We start from the raw sequence: 14,564 nt of genomic DNA on the forward strand, positions 1-14,564 counted from the left end.
GGGTACACGTCCAATCATGATGGAGATGGATTCATTACATACAGTCAGAACCTAAAGAATTAGTAACTTTAGTGAATAACTCTTCAGTGTTCATTCTTACTCTTCTGTCCCCAGAAATAAAGGTATTATATTATTTTCTAATCTACTCCATCTGCCCTCATTATTTACATTATGCTTGAACCACTTCCTTTCCAAAGTAGAAAGGAGATGTTGGGACTCCTCTTTCATGGAGGAGTGTGACTTCCTGTGAAGCTGATACACAGGATCTGTCTGGTATTTGAGGAGTGTAGTAACAATCGTCTCAGACCAGGCCCAGACAGGGACACAGTATCATGCCAGTATCCTGATGCGTAGTACACTTGGAGAGTACTTCAATTAGCTTGACACCTTGATATGCTCATTTTCTGATGATGGCTCACCGTTCTTCGTACTTGGCGACTTCAAAGTCCCGATGTCTTCCTTCGATTAATTTCTTTCCAACTCTCTCTTCCCCCTCCTTAGCTCTTTTGACCTCACCCTTTCACAATCCCCTCCAACTCACAGGCAGGCAATACACTTGATCTCATCTTTACTAGAGGCTGCTCGCTTACTAATCTCACTGCAACCCCCCTCCAGGTCTCTGATCACTACTTTGTTTCCTCCAACAATGGCTTTACTGCAAGTATATTGTACGTTTTAAATATTCCAAAATAATAAATAAATTAAAATTAATAAAACATTCCGGAGTACCTCCTCTCCACCCTTTCAGGGCTGCGTGTCTCTGCACGCTCTTGGATTGCATCCTACCTGGCAAGCCACTCCTACCAGGTGATTTGGAGAGGATCTGTGTCTGCACCATGTTCTCTCACTACTGGTGTCCCCCAGGGCTCGGTTCTAGGCCCTCTCATCTTCTCTCTATACACCAAGTCATATCTTCACATGGCCTCTCCTATCATTGCTATGCAGATGACACTTAACTACTTTTCTCCTTCCCCCCTTCTGACACGCAGGTGGCGACACACATCTCTGCGTGCCTGGCAGATATCGCAACTTGGATGTCGGCCCATCCCCTCAACCTCAACAAGACGGAACCACTCCTCCTGCCGGGGAAGGCCTGCCCGCTCAAAGACCTCTCCATCACGGTTGACAACTCTATAGTGTCGCCCTCCCAGAGTGCAAAGAACCTTGGTGTGACCCTGGACAACACCCTGTCGCTCTCTGCAAACATCAAAGCAGTGACCTGCTCCTGCAGGTTCATGCTCTACAACATCCGAAAGGTATGACTCTATCTCACACAGGAAGCGGCGCAGGTACTAATCCAGGCACTTGTCCTCTCCCATCTGAACTACTACAACTGGCAGCTTCCATTCAGCCCGTTCCAAGCGCTTCTCTGTTCTGGCACCCCAATGGTGGAACCAGCTTCCACCTGAAGCTAGGACAGCAGAGTCCCTCCCTATCTTCCGAAACATCTGAAACCCTACCTCTTCAAACAGTATCTTAAATAATCCTCCTCCTCACCTCGATCCCCACCCCCACCTCCCCATTTTTTTTATTTTTTTTGTCACCAGCGCTTGCACTTGTTGATTCTATGATTCTAAAATGTTGATTCTATGCCTGTGATATCTGATTGTCCCACCTAGCTATCTTAATAAGATGAATGCACTAATTGTACGTTGCTCTGGGTAAGAGAGTCTGCTCAATGAGTGTCAAATGTAAAACTATTTTTTTTTTATGTGGAAACTTACAGTGGTTTCACATATCCTTCAACACAGTCTTCCCTCCCCTTTACATATATAGCCATTACCCACATTGATCTAACTGCATCCTGTTTCTACTGTGATACTGAAATCAATCCAACGAGGGCCCAGCTGGGTTCTGCATTGTGTGGCTACTTTGCTGGCTTCAACACCGAAGCAATTATGACTAACTGCTTGTTTATGTTTCTGTGGCCTTTCCCAGCGGTGATTTCATTTGTTCTCCAGCAAAGAACTTCAAGATGTTTATAAGCCAAGTACGGCTCTTCCTCCCTCCAGCCTCACATAAAGCCCTATCAGATCTCACAGATGCTGCAGAGTGGCGTTTAGTACCATCTGTCTGGCTGCATCCCAAATAGCACCCTATTCTATATATAGTGTGCTACATTTGTCCAGGGCCCATAGGGCTTTGGTCAAAAGTAGTGTACTATATAATGTTAGGAAACTAGCTTGCTAATATTGATACGCTCACTAAGTCTAGTCTGTAACCCGCTCACTAACTGGTCTGTAACCTGATTTACTGTAAGTTGTGCATCTATGTGCGGAATCATAGTATGAGGACTGTGCTGTATGTACATGTGCCCAGGAGAAGCAAACTTACCGGGATCCAGGGCAAGTTCCGTCCTGACTCCCATGGCTCGGATATCCCAAGTGGATTATTGTTTGTTGTTGAAAAGGGTGACCAAAATACATATTTACAAAAATAAATTCAAAAAGACTGGTCCAAAACTAAAGGGGTTAACTAAAACAACACAAACACTCGCAGGCCGAGAGGCTCTTTGTCCACCTCTCTTTCACGGATTGACGATCATCCCAATTGCCCACGCCTTCGTAGTCTCGGAAACCCGACCCTAGGCAAAAGTGACCAGGTTTGAATGATGGACTCCTTTGGCAACTTCAATAACATAATAGAAATTATTCTGGAGTGGGTTCTCTTCAAACAGACAACTCTGCCAACAAATCACGAGGCAGACGGCCTCCCGGGTGGCGCAGTGGTCTAGGGCACTGCATCGCAGCGCTAGCTGTGCCACCAGAGACTCTGGGTTCGCGCCCAGGCTCTGTCGCAGCCGGCCACGACCGGGAGGTCCATGGGGCGATGCACAATTGGCCTAGCGTCATCCGGGTTAGGGAGGGTTTGGCCGGTAGGGATATCCTTGTCCCATCGCGCACCAGCGACTCCTGTGGCGGGCCGGGCACAGTGCACGCTAACCAAGGTTGCCAGGTGCACGGTGTTTCCTCCGACACATTGGTGCGGCTGGCTTCCGGGTTGGATGCGCGCTGTGTTAAGAAGCAGTGCTGCTTGGTTGGGTTGTATTTCGGAGGACGCGTGGCTTTCGACCTTCGTCTCTCCCCAGCCCGTACGGGAGTTGTAGCGATGAGACAAGATAGTAATTACTAACAATTGGATACCACGAAATTGGGGAGAAAAAGGGGGTAAAATTAAAATTAAAAATTAAATATTTTCTTTTTAAAGAATCACGAGGCAGACATACCAGAACGTGCCGATTCAAAACCAAAGTTTGAAGGCGAAACCTTTGCAGTAGCTATAGTGAAGGTAGTTTATGCAAACTAGCTACAAGCAGATAAAGTAGTTACGTAGGCAGTTACGTAGTTCCTCTATGCCAAAAGAGTCCATGAAACCAGACCCTAGTCACTATTGCCTAGGGTCTGGTTTTTGAGACCAACACCTGCGCACTTTATCAAGGCTTGACAGAGCATCTTGACCTGGTTGATGCTGCCGCCTGTGGATGGAGTGTGGAAGTGGTAGTGGTAGTGTCAAATCATGCTTCTAAGACCTAACCTACCTAACCTATTCCATAACAACAGGGAATAGGGTGCCATGTGGGATGCTGCCTCGGTCTGGGTATGACAACATCCTGTTCAGGGGAATTCTCTCCCTATAACAAAGACCTTCCAGTCAAGATGTTGCTATAAAACTGCAGGAGCAATCAGCAGTGTGGAGGTATCTAATTATCTTTCTTCCGTCATTTTACTTGTTATACTCTGCACCTGCAAGTTACTGGATGTGTGTACACTTCAATTATTTTGAAACCAGTCCCTATAGACGTTGTGTCCAAGATGTAGGCTCAGGCTCACCTCACACAGTACCCAAAGCTGTATTCTGTAGTATCATAGTAATATAACTAAAGTGACTCTAATTTGGGATATCTAGGAGGATAATCCTCTCCATGACTGGATTGTGTACCAGATGGCCCTTTTGAAGCTGTTTCTTACCATAGATGGGTTTAAACTTTTGGGCTGTGATTTTCATTTTAGTGCATATGGAAGGAAAACAAGTGCACAGGAGGACAACTGCATAGGAGGTAATTCAATTGCTATTTAAAAAAATATATATTAAAGAAAGGTATTTGGAGCTTCGGATATCTACATAATGTACTGTAACTGGCATAGCTGAGTAAGACTGTCTCTACATCCCGACGACAGCCCAGGCACAATATTTGCATTGAAAGTGATCTGTAACTAATGTGCTTCAAATTTAAAATGAAACCTCCTCACACCTTCCTAAATAAATCAATTGTGAAATAACAACCAAAAAAGTGAAGTAAACAAACAGCAGTTGAAAACGTAACACTTAGGAATGTAATGCATCACAAAATAATCACAACGCAACTCATTCGGATTGCACTGTCAAATGTATTCAAATTCTACATCTGATATTCAGGCAGTACTGTACCACCGCGCAGCCGTGTAGATGACAATGAATAAAACATTGATTCTCCAAGCCGTGAGGAAGTGAGAGGTTGAGTGAATACTTCCAAAGCAATCTACCAAAGATGCCAAAGATCCAAATAATGTATTTTTCAACTGCAAACAATCACAGAGACAAATACATAAATACATACTGTATGTGTTTATGGAGTCAGTGTACTCATTTTGGTATGAATCAACAACAAATCTCTATCATAACAGCTTATGGAACAGCAATCCTTTTAGTTTTCATTAATCAAATGTGTCCTTAGCTGGATTCTTATGCTTGCTGGCAGTATATTCTAGGAAGTTAAATATTTATTCTGTTTTTTAATAATCTGTAAGATGTCTTATGATAATTGTAACAAACACAAAGATGACTGAAATTGAGAAAACAACACATTTATTCATGGTCAATTTAGTATAGTCTAAGTGGCCCACTTAGTTTTACATGGTAAATAGAGATATTTAATCTCAATGAGACTACATACATTTTTTAATTGTAAAATACAGAGGATACATATTATTTCATATCACTTGTAACTTCAAACCTGTTAGCTATTTAAAATTGTATTATCACAGGATGTGGATATTTCACATCTAGACCAACAGGGGTGCAACTTTCACTGGGGACGTGGGGGACATGACCACCCCACATTCTAAAATTGCTTCCCCCCAAGTTAGTTTTATCATTGCACTGTCATACCAAATCCGCATCAGGTGTGCTTTAGAACAGTGTGGACGCCTCAGAGGGTTGGGTAGGCTGTTTGGCGATTTCAGCCAGCTAGTTACCTCACTAGCAAGGTACTGTAACTGCTGTTTGACGGTGCTGCTGTCTGCAGCTGCTGTCTCTGTCTCTGTGTGTTGTGCTTTTTCTCAAAGTTGTAAAAGTAAGCGGAGCAGAAACCGGCTCTCCTTATTTGACTGATGTAGCTAGCAAGGTAACTGCTGTTTGACGTAATTGAAAGACACAGTGCTGCTGTCTGCAGCTGCTGTCTCTGTGTGTGTTGCGCATTGTCTCAAAAGTTGTAAAAGCAAGCAGAGCAGAAACTGGCTACTCTTTATTTGACTGATGTAGCTAGCAAGGTAACCACTGTTGGACTTAACAGAAGAAGAAAAAAATATTCCCAGTGCTGAAGTAGTAGTGCAACTGACATGTAACATTAGCTACAGTAATGTTTCATCCCCTCTCGACTTATGTTCTGTCCAAAGAGAATAAATTAGCTAGCTAGTAGCTACCAAAGCCAGCTCAGCTCAGCTCTAGCCTCTAGCTATGTGTCAGGTAGCAGTATCTAACAGCTGTTGTGTGTATGGAAATGTTTTGTAGCCTTTTTGTCCCGTTTCAACAGAAGCCAATTAACTTGGCTAGTTTTTGTCAGTTGATGTACAATTAGAGCTAGCCAAAATTTGTCTGACAGCTAACTAGCTCACCTACTTTAGCTATTATTTTTGCTTCAATCACACTAGACTTGAATCAAGCAATGAAACCAGTGGCCAAACGATTTGAGACAGATATTCTGATTGAGTTTAGCAATGCAACGTTACTGATCTCTCAGTTTCCCTAGCTAATTCCCTACTTTTCACACTGACATGGTATATACAGCTCTACGGGCTACACTGTTATGGTGCACAGTCAGTACACAACACTATGCTCATCATGTCTTAGCAGGATCAGATGGTGACAGGTGTTCCAGCAGGGTCATACAGCCAGGGAAGATCAGTCTACAGAGCTGAGGTGAATTTTGCAGTATATTATAACAATCAGAGAATGGATACAAAGTTCCATCTAGAGTTGATAGGTAGGCTACAGTCTTGGATCTGTGAATAATGGTCATTTCAATTATTGAACCATTGATTCTGTTATTGGATACTATAATATACAAATGTACACCAATGTAATTATTTGTCATGCCTCATCTGAACAGGATCAGATGGTGACAGGGGTCTCAGCAGGGTCAGGCAACCAGGAAAGACCAGTCTGTGAAGGTGCTGAGGTGAACTTTTGCAGGTACAATACTTTATTCTCTCAGTGCAGCAAACACTGGACAAGCCAGAAGTTTCAAAGATTGAAACTATTTTAAGGCAGTGTGACAAACCTCAAAATGTATCAAAGGTTGAGAGAGGCTTTTCAAGATGACACAAAACATGCCAAACAAAAATGTGAGGAAGACCTGGGAGACACTATTGACGATGGTGAATGGATACAGATATGTTTGAATACCCCATCATGTTCATGCATAAATTGAGTTCAGAACATACTATATGCCAGTGAAAGTGAATATCATGCACTCAGAAATGTTATTCCTCTGCTGGAGGTGTAAAACACAAAATGGGACATATTTGCATATTATGATCTTGTGATGTATGTTATTTTATCTCAGCATGTCTACATATCAAATCAAATCAAATGTATTTATATAGCCCTGCTTACATCAGCTGATATCTCAAAGTGCCGTACAGAAACCCAGCCTAAAACCCCAAACAGCAAGCAATGCAGGTGTAAAAGCATGGTGGCTAGGAAAAGCTCCCTAGAAAGGTCAAAACCTAGGAAGAAACCTAGAGAGGAACCAGGCTATGAGGGGTGGCCAGTCCTCTTCTGGCTGTGCCGGGTGGGGATTTTAACAGAACATGGCCAAGATGTTCAAATGTTCATACATGACCAGCAGGGTCAAATAATAATATTCACAGTAGTTGTCGGAGGGTGCAACAAGTCAGCACCTCAGGAGTAAATGTCAGTTGGCTTTTCATAGCCGATCATTAAGAGTATCTCTACCGCTCCTGATGTCTCTAGAGAGTTGAAAACAGCAGGTCTGGGACAGGTAGCACGTCCGGTGAACAGGTCAGGGTTCCATAGCCGCAGGCAGAACAGTTGAAACTGGAGCAGCAGCACGGCCAGGTGGACTGGGGACAGCAAGGAGTCATCATGCCAGGTAGTCCTGAGGCATGGTCCTAGGGCTCAGGTCCTCCGAGAGAAAGAAAGAAAGAGAGAAAGAGAGAATTAGAGCGAGCATACTTAAATTCACACAGGACACCGGATAAGACAAGAGAAGTACTCCAGATATAACAGACTGACCCTAGCCACCCGACACATAAACTACTGAAGCATAAATACTGGAGGCTGAGACAGGAGGGGTCAGGAGACACTGTGGCCCCATCCGATGATACCCCTGGACAGGGCCAAACAGGCAGGATGTAACTCCACCCACTTTGCCAAAGCACAGCCCCCACACCACTAGAGGGATATCTTCAACCACCAACTTAGCATCCTGAGACAAGGCCGAGTATAGCCCACAAAGATCTCCGAAACGGCACAACCCAAGGGGGGGCGCCAACCCAGACAGGAAGATCATGTCAGTGACGCACCCCTCCTAGGGACGGCATGGAAGAGCACCAGTAAGCCAGTGACTCAGTCCCTGTAATAGGGTTAGAGGCAGAGAATCCCAGTGGAGGGGAACCGGCCAGGCAGAGACAGCAAGGGCGGTTCGTTGCTCCAGAGCCTTTCCGTTCACCTTCACACTCCTGGGCCAGACTACACTCAATCATATGACCTACTGAAGAGATGAGTCTTCAGTAAAGACTTAAAGGTTGTGTCACGATCGTCTTTCGGTGAGAGAGTGGACCAAGGCGCAGCGTGATACAAATACATCTTCTTTTATTAGAAGAGACGAAAACACGAAACGAACACTTTTACAAAACTAAACAAAAACAACAAACGACCGTGAAGCTACAAAACGAAAGTGCACACAAAAGCTACTAACGTTTAGACATAGACAGACCTGACCATGAGAACTTATAGAACACAAAGAACGCACGAACAGGAACCGACTAAAACAAACGAAACAGTCCCGTGTGGTAACAACACTGACACGGAAGACAATCACCCACAAACAAACGGTGTGAACAGCCTACCTTAATATGGTTCTCAATCAGAGGAAACGTCAAACACCTGCCCCTGATTGAGAACCATATAAGGCTAATTAACCAATGATCCCAACATAGAAACACATAACATAGAATGCCCACCCAGCTCACGTCCTGACCAACTAAACACATACTAAACAAAGGAAATCAGGTCAGGAACGTGACAGAACCCCCCCCTCAAGGTGCGAACTCCGGGTGCACCACCTAAAACTCTAGGGGAAGGTCTGGGTGGGCATCTGTCCACGGTGGCGGCTCTGGCTCTGGACGTTGTCCCCACCCCACCATAGTCAATCCCCGCTTCCGTAGCCTCCTCCCAATGGCCACCCTCCAAATTAACCCACCTGGATAAAGGGGCAGTACCGGACTAAGGGGCAACACCGGAATGAGGGGCAGCACCGGAATGAGGGGCAACACCGGAATGAGGGGCAACACCAGACTGAGGAGCAGCTCCGGACTGTCTAACGGCTCTGGCTGGTCATGGCTTGCTGACGGCTCTGGCTGCTCATGGCTGGCTGACGGCTCTGGCTGCTCATGGCTGGCTGACGGCTCTGGCTGCTCATGGCTGGCTGACGGCTCTGGCTGCTCATGGCTGGCTGACGGCTCTGGCTGCTCATGGCTGGCTGACGGCTCTGGCAGCTCATGGCTGGCTGACGGCTCTGGCTGCTCATGGCTGGCTGACGGCTCTGGCTGCTCATGGCTGGCGGACGGCTCTGGCTGCTCATGGCTGGCGGACGGCTCTGGCTGCTCATGGCTGGCGGACGGCTCTGGCTGCTCATGGCTGGCGGATGGCTCTGGCTGGTCATGGCTGGCGGGCGGCTCTGACGGCTCGGGACAGACGGGCGGCTCTGACGGCTCGGGACAGACGGGCGGCTCTGACGGCTCGGGACAGATGGGCAGCTCGGGACAGACGGGCAGCTCTGACGGCTCTGGGCAGACGGGCAGCTCTGACGGCTCTGGGCAGACGGGCAGCTCTGATGGCTCTGGGCAGACGGGCAGCTCTGACGGCTCTGGGCAGACGGGCAGCTCTGACGGCACTGGGCAGACGGGCAGCTCTGACGGCTCTGGGCAGACGGGCAGCTCTGACGGCTCTGGGCAGACGGATAGCGCAGGCGGCTCTGGGCAGACGGACAGTGCAGGCGGCACTGGGCAGACGGCAGACTCTGGCCGGGTGAGGCGCACAGTAGGCCTGGTGCGTGGTGCCGGAACTGGTGGGACCGAGCTAAGGACACGCACCTCAAGGCTAGTGCGGGGAGCAGCAACAGGACGCACAGGACTGGAGACGCACAGGAGGCTTGGTGCGTGGTGCCGGAACTGGTGGTACCGGGCTGGAGACACTCACCATAGGGCGAGTGCGTGGAGGAGGAACAGGGCTCTGGAGACGTACTGGAAGCCTGGTGCGTGGTGTAGGCACTGGTGGTACTGGGCTGGGGCGGGGAGGTGGCGCCGGATATACCGGACCGTGCAGGCGTACTGGCTCCCTTGAGCACTGAGCCTGCCCAACCTTACCTGGTTGAATGATCCCCGTAGCCTGACCAGTGCGGGGAGGTGGAATAACCCGCACTGGGCTGTGTTGGCGAACCGGGGACACCATGCGTAAGGCTGGTGCCATGTATGCCGGCCCGAGGAGACGCACTGGAGACCAGACGCGTTGAGCCGGCTTCATGGCACCTGGCTCAATGCCCAATCTAGCCCGGCCGATACGAGGAGCTGGTATGTACCTCACCGGGCTATGCACCCGTACAGGAGACACCGTGCGCTCTACCGCATAACACGGTGTCTGCCCGTACTCTCGCACTCCACGGTAAGCACAGGGAGTTGGCGCAGGTCTCCTACCTGACTTCGCCACACTCCGTTGTAGCCCCCCCAAGAAATTTTTGGGTTTGATTCGCGGACTTCCAGCCTCGCTTCCGTGCTGCCTCCTTATATTGCCTCCTCTCGGCTTTAGCTGCCTCCAGCTCTTCACGAGGGAGGCGATATTCTCCCGGTTGTGCCCAAGGTCCCTTACCATCCAGTATCTCCTCCCAAGTCCAAGAATCCTGTATGCGCTGCTCCTGCTGCTGCTTATCACGCTGCTTGGTCCTTGTATGGTGGTTAATTCTGTCACGATCGTCTTTCGGTGAGAGAGTGGACCAAGGCGCAGCGTGATACAAATACATCTTCTTTTATTAGAAGAGACGAAAACACGAAACGAACACTTTTACAAAACTAAACAAAAACAACAAACGACCGTGAAGCTACAAAACGAAAGTGCACACAAAAGCTACTAACGTTTAGACATAGACAGACCTGACCATGAGAACTTATAGAACACAAAGAACGCACGAACAGGAACCGACTAAAACAAACGAAACAGTCCCGTGTGGTAACAACACTGACACGGAAGACAATCACCCACAAACAAACGGTGTGAACAGCCTACCTTAATATGGTTCTCAATCAGAGGAAACGTCAAACACCTGCCCCTGATTGAGAACCATATAAGGCTAATTAACCAATGATCCCAACATAGAAACACATAACATAGAATGCCCACCCAGCTCACGTCATGACCAACTAAACACATACTAAACAAAGGAAATCAGGTCAGGAACGTGACAGGTTGAGACCGAGTCTGTGTCTCTCACATGGGTAGGCAGACCATTCCATAAAAATGGAGCTCTATAGGAGAAAGCCCTGCCTCCAGCTGTTTGCTTAGATATTCTAGGGACAATTAGGAGGCCTGCATCTTGTGACCGGAAGCCAGTGTAGGGAGGCTAGCACTGGAGCAATATGATCAAATGTTTTGTTTCTAGTCAGGATTCTAGCAGCCGTGTTTAGCACTAACTGAAGTTTATTTAGTGCTTTATCCAGGTAGCCGGAAAGTAGAGCATTGCAGTCGTCTAACCTAGAAGTAATAAAAGCATGGATTAATTTTTCTGCATAATTTTTGGACAAAGTTTCCAATTTTTGCAATGTTACGTAGATACATTATGCTCCATACATACATACTGTATGCCTCAGTAGAAACGACAACACAATATACAGAAAATAGGGCACTTAATTTGATAGGAACGCACACAAGTTATTATTTGTAAGTAAAACAACAATGAAGGCAATGCAAGCGCCAGCCAGAAAATGTGCCAGGTCGTGCAAGACTGCGCAAATGTCTGCATACTTGATCTGCAGAAACACTGGGAAATCTCTTCAAAGAGAGAAGTTTGTCTGGCTCAGTAAAGCCTCAAACATAAATAGTCCGCAACAGCGAAATGGGCTACTTCTATGTGAATGAATGAGGAGGCGGAACACACCTTAATTCAAACTGTTGTTAGAAAATACAACTTGTTAGAAAATCATTTGAAATTGACAAGTTGAAACACAGTCCATAGATAATTAGCAGGCAGCGCATGTTAACTCTGCTGTTGCTTAACAATCACATTTTGGAACAGTGAGTGCATTCTGAAATCACGTGCATAAAACAACTCACGCTAGGGTGACCATTAGCGATATTTGGAAACTCGCGTGTGAAAAGGTTAAAGCATCAGAAAAGTTCAGAACATATAGCCTAGTTGATTTTATTAAAACACATAGGGTGTGTATATACAGTGGGGAGAACAAGTATTTGATACACTGCCGATTTTGCAGGTTTTCCTACTTACAAAGCATGTAGAGGTCTGTAATGTTTATCATAGGTACACTTCAACTGTGAGAGACGGAATCTAAAACAAAAATCCAGAAAATCACATTGTATGATTTTTAAGTAATTAATTTGCATTTTATTGCATGACAATCTATTGGTCGAAAGAATAGACTACTCTTGGTAAACCAATATTTTTTTTTGTCTGAGACAGCCCTAGTAGAAATGCAGGAAATTAGCCTTAGATGCCCCCAAAAATTCTGAGGGAGTACCCCAGACCCACCACCAGGTTATGTCCCCCCAAATCTAAAACCAAAGTTGCGCCCCTGCAGTCCAGTACTGTTACTGTATAGGTATGTCATCTATTACACTGACCAAAAATATAGACACAACATGCAACATTTTCAAAGATTTTACAGAGTTTTAGATCAAATAAGGAAATCAGTCAATTGAAATAAATTCATTAGGCCCTAATTTATGGATTTCATATGACTGGGAATACAGATATGCATATGTTGGTCAGGCTTTTGAAAAAGGTAGGGGCGTGGATCAGAAAACCAGTCAGTATCTGGTGTGACCACCATTTGCCTCATGCAGCGCAACAGAGTTGATCAGGCTGTTATTGTGGCCTGTGGAATGTTGTTACACTCCTCTTCAAATACGTAGCTGTGTGAAGTTGCTGTATCCAGAGCATCCCAAACCTGCTCAATGGGTGACATGTCTGGTGAGTATGCAGGCCATGGAAGAACTGGTACATTTTAGGCTTCTAGGAATTGTGTACAGATCCTTGCGACTTGGGGCCATACATTATCATGCTGAAACATGAGGTGATGGTGGCTGCTAGAATGGCACGACAATGGGCCTCAGGATCTTGTCACGGTATCTCTGTGCAATCAAATTGCCATCAATAAAATGCAATTGTGTTCATTTTCAGTAGCTTATGCCTCCCCATTCCATAAACCCAAAGCCACCATGGGACACTCTGTACACAACGTTGACATCAGCAAACCACTCACCCACACAATGCCATATAAGCAGTGTGCCATCTGTCCGGTACAGTTGAAACCAGGATTAATACGTGAAGAGCACATTTCTCCAGCGCAGGTGAGCTTCCCTGAGATGGTTTCTGACAGTTGCACAAATTCTTCAGTTGTGCAAACCCACAGTTTCATCAGCTGTCTGGGTGGCTGGTCTCAGATGTGGAGGTCCTGGGCTGGCGTGGTTACACGTGGTCTGCTGTTGTTAGACCGTTTTGACGTACTGTCAAATTCTCTAAAAAACATTGGAGGCGGCTTATGGTAGAGAAATTAACATACAATTCTCTGGCAACAGCTCTGGTGGACATTCCTGCAGTCAGCATGCCAATTGCACGCTCCTTTAAAACTTGAGACATCTGTGGCATTGCAAAAAAACTGTACCTTTGGCCTTTTATTGTCCCCAGCACAAGGAGCACCTGTGTAATGATCATGCTGTTTAGTCGGCTTCTTGATATGCCACACCAATCAGGTGGATGGATTATCTTGGCAAAGAAAAAAAAATCACAACATTTTGGAGAAAGAAGCGTTTTGTGCATATGGAACATTTCTGGGATCTTTTATTTCAGCTCATGAACTTGTTTATTTCAGCTCACTTTACATGTTGCCTTCATATTTTAGTTCTGTGTATAAAATAGAAAGGTCTTCCAATGATGTTGACTCAAATGCTTTGTGATAAAACACTGCCCTCAAGTGGTTATTAAGTTACATCACACTCCCTTTGGTATGATCACACATAACTGCGTTAAAGATTGTGGATAAACGAAAATAGTTCACTGAGGCCATTTACCATTAAAAAAGTATATTTCGGTCCACTTAACTGGGTGAAAATAGACACCAATGCAATAGCAGCTGGGTCTGTTTTACTTAGTTCATTGAACCCCCCCCACACACACACACACAACAACAAAAAATACCAGCGAGTGGGGTGTCTCCCTTCCTCTTCAGTCTCTGTATCCTAATTGATATAAACTCAGTGGTTAATGGCCTCAGATAAGCCTGTTATTGTAATCCCCTGATCACTATATCCACACTTTTATTATTTACATTTTTAAATTGTATTCTGCAATAGGCTATGATGAAATCATCTTTAATCATATTATGTACAAAACATTTTGTGAATGCACACTGTTGCACAAGTGCACATCTTTATACACAGTTAAGGCAAAACACAATAACTGCACAATTGTTTTACTGCAAAATCTGACTTCAAAGTATTTTTATGTCTAAACAGACAGTATTTACTGATACTCCATGATATATTCTGATCAACTGGCTTGTTTTTGTGTCAGAAACTAAATACCACATTGATCAGATTACATACCTGGCCATTAAACCAGATTTGTAGTTACTGCGTTTTGCCTTTGTAGGGCAGTGTGTATATAGTGAAATATAGTGAGAGCAAAGACAGCAGAGGGCAGTATATACTTACATTCACCAAACCTCTCACTGTGACACACAGACAGACTTAATTTAGATTCCTATCAGACAGTAATATAAATATGAAAAATAAAGTTATTGGGTACAGACAGTGCAACTGCAAACAGAGCAGCA

The sequence above is a fragment of the Salvelinus alpinus genome, chromosome 5, assembly GCF_045679555.1.
Source record: "Salvelinus alpinus chromosome 5, SLU_Salpinus.1, whole genome shotgun sequence".
NCBI lineage: Eukaryota > Metazoa > Chordata > Actinopteri > Salmoniformes > Salmonidae > Salvelinus > Salvelinus alpinus.